The sequence below is a fragment of the Dama dama genome, unplaced genomic scaffold (genome assembly GCF_033118175.1).
Source record: "Dama dama isolate Ldn47 unplaced genomic scaffold, ASM3311817v1 ptg000093l, whole genome shotgun sequence".
NCBI classification, from domain to species: Eukaryota; Metazoa; Chordata; class Mammalia; order Artiodactyla; family Cervidae; genus Dama; species Dama dama.
The window spans coordinates 7,701,868-7,705,009 of record NW_026870908.1 but is presented as its reverse complement, the minus strand read 5'-3'; positions in this window follow the sequence as shown (position 1 = coordinate 7,705,009).

Below are 3,142 nucleotides of genomic sequence, written 5' to 3'. Positions count from 1 at the left end.
TGTTTTTCAACACCGTTTCATTCTCCTCCTATTTTTCAGACCGTTTCATGCTCCTCATATTTTTGACACGTTTTGAAGCTTTTCATATTTTTCACAGCTTTTCAGGCTCTTCATATTTTTGAACACCGTATCATGCTCCTCCTATTTTTCAGACCGTTTCATGCTTCTCATATTTTTGACACCTTTTGAAGCTCTTCATATTTTTCACAACTTTTGAAGGTCTTCATATTTTTCACACTTTTTGAAGCTCTTCATATTTTTCACACCTTTTGAAGCTCTTCATATTTTTCACACCTTTTCAGGCTCTTCATGTTTTACAACAATGCATCATGCTCCTCCTATTTTTCAGACTGTTTCATGCTCCTCATATTTTTGACATCTTTTGATGCTCTTCATATTTTTCACACCTTTTCAAGCTTTTCATGTTTTTCAACAACGCTTCATGCTCCTCCTATTTTTCAGACCATTTAATGCACCTCATGTATTTCACGTCTTTTGAAGCTCTTCATATTTTTCACACATTTTCAGGCTCTTCATGTTTTTGTACAACGTTTCATGCTCCTCCTATTTTTCAGACTGTTTCATGCTCCTCATATTTTTGACACCTTTTGAAGCTCTTCATATTTTTCACACCTTTTCAGGCTCTTCATGTTTTTGAACACAGGTTCATGCTCCTCCTATTTTTCAGACCGTTTCATGCTCCTCATATTTAACACGTTTTGAAGCTCTTCATTATTTCACACCTTTTCAGGCTCTTCATGTTTTTAAAAGCGCTTCATACTCCTCCTATTTTTCAGTCGTTTCATGCTTCTCATATTTTTGACACCTTTTGAAGCTCTTCATATTTTTCACACCTTTTCAGGCTCTTCATGTTTTTGAACCCAGCTTCATGCTCCTCCTATTTTTTAGACCGTTCATGCCCCTCATATTTTTGAAATATTTTGAAGCTCTTCATATTTTTCACACCTTTTCAGGCTCTTCATGTTTTTCAATGCCGCTTCATGCTCCTAGTGGTTTTCAGACCGTTCATGCTATCATATTTTTGACACCTTTTGAAGCTCTTCATATTTTTCACACCTTTTCAGGCTCTTCATGTTTTTCAACACCGCTTCATGCTCCTCCTATTTTTCAGACCGTTTCATGCTCCTCCTATTTTTCAGACCTTTTCATGCCCATCTCATTTTTGACACCTTTTGAAGCTCTGCATATATTTCACACCTTTTCAGGCTCTTCATGTTTTCAACACCGCTTCATGCTCCTCCTATTTTTCATACCGTTTCATGCTCCTCATATTTTTGATACCTTTTGAAGCTCTTCATATATTTCACATCTTTTCATGCTCTTCATGTTTTCAACACCACTTCATGCTCCTCCTAATTTGCAGACCATTTCATGCTCCTCCTAATTTTGACACCTGTTGATGCTGTTCATAGTTTTCACACCTTTTGAAGCTCTTCAAATTTTTCACACCTTTTCAGGCTCTTCATGTTTTTCAACACCGCTTCATGCTCCTCCTAATTTGCAGACCGTTTCATGCTCCTCATATTTTTCACACCTTTTGAAGCTCTTCATATTTTTCACACCTTTTCAGTCTCTTCATGTTTTTCAACACCGCCTCATGATCCTCCTATTTTTCAGACCGTTTCATGCTCTCTATGTATTTCACACATTTTGAAGCTCTTCATATACTTCACACATTTTCAGGCTCTGCATGTTTTTGAACACCGTTTCATGCTCCTCCTATTTTTCAGACCGTTTCATGCTCATCTCATTTTTGACACCTTTTGAAGCTCTTCATATTTTTAACACCTTTTGAAGCTCTTCATAGATTTGACACGTGTTCAGGCTCTTCATGTTTTTCAACACCGTTTCATTCTCCTCCTATTTTTCAGACCGTTTCATGCTCCTCATATTTTTGACACGTTTTGAAGCTTTTCATATTTTTCACAGCTTTTCAGGCTCTTCATATTTTTGAACACCGTATCATGCTCCTCCTATTTTTCAGACCGTTTCATGCTTCTCATATTTTTGACACCTTTTGAAGCTCTTCATATTTTTCACAACTTTTGAAGGTCTTCATATTTTTCACACTTTTTGAAGCTCTTCATATTTTTCAAACCTTTTGAAGCTCTTCATATTTTTCACACCTTTTCAGGCTCTTCATGTTTTACAACAATGCATCATGCTCCTCCTATTTTTCAGACTGTTTCATGCTCCTCATATTTTTGACATCTTTTGATGCTCTTCATATTTTTCACACCTTTTCAAGCTTTTCATGTTTTTCAACAACGCTTCATGCTCCTCCTATTTTTCAGACCATTTAATGCACCTCATGTATTTCACGTCTTTTGAAGCTCTTCATATTTTTCACACATTTTCAGGCTCTTCATGTTTTTGTACAACGTTTCATGCTCCTCCTATTTTTCAGACTGTTTCATGCTCCTCATATTTTTGACACCTTTTGAAGCTCTTCATATTTTTCACACCTTTTCAGGCTCTTCATGTTTTTGAACACAGGTTCATGCTCCTCCTATTTTTCAGACCGTTTCATGCTCCTCATATTTAACACGTTTTGAAGCTCTTCATTATTTCACACCTTTTCAGGCTCTTCATGTTTTTAAAAGCGCTTCATACTCCTCCTATTTTTCAGTCGTTTCATGCTTCTCATATTTTTGACACCTTTTGAAGCTCTTCATATTTTTCACACCTTTTCAGGCTCTTCATGTTTTTGAACCCAGCTTCATGCTCCTCCTATTTTTTAGACCGTTCATGCCCCTCATATTTTTGAAATATTTTGAAGCTCTTCATATTTTTCACACCTTTTCAGGCTCTTCATGTTTTTCAATGCCGCTTCATGCTCCTAGTGGTTTTCAGACCGTTCATGCTATCATATTTTTGACACCTTTTGAAGCTCTTCATATTTTTCACACCTTTTCAGGCTCTTCATGTTTTTCAACACCGCTTCATGCTCCTCCTATTTTTCAGACCATTTCATGCTCCTCCTATTTTTCAGACCTTTTCATGCCCATCTCATTTTTGACACCTTTTGAAGCTCTTCATATGTTTCATACCTTTTCAGGCGCTTCACCTTTTCAAAACCGTTTCTTGCTCATCCTATTTTTCAAGCTGTTTCATGCACCTC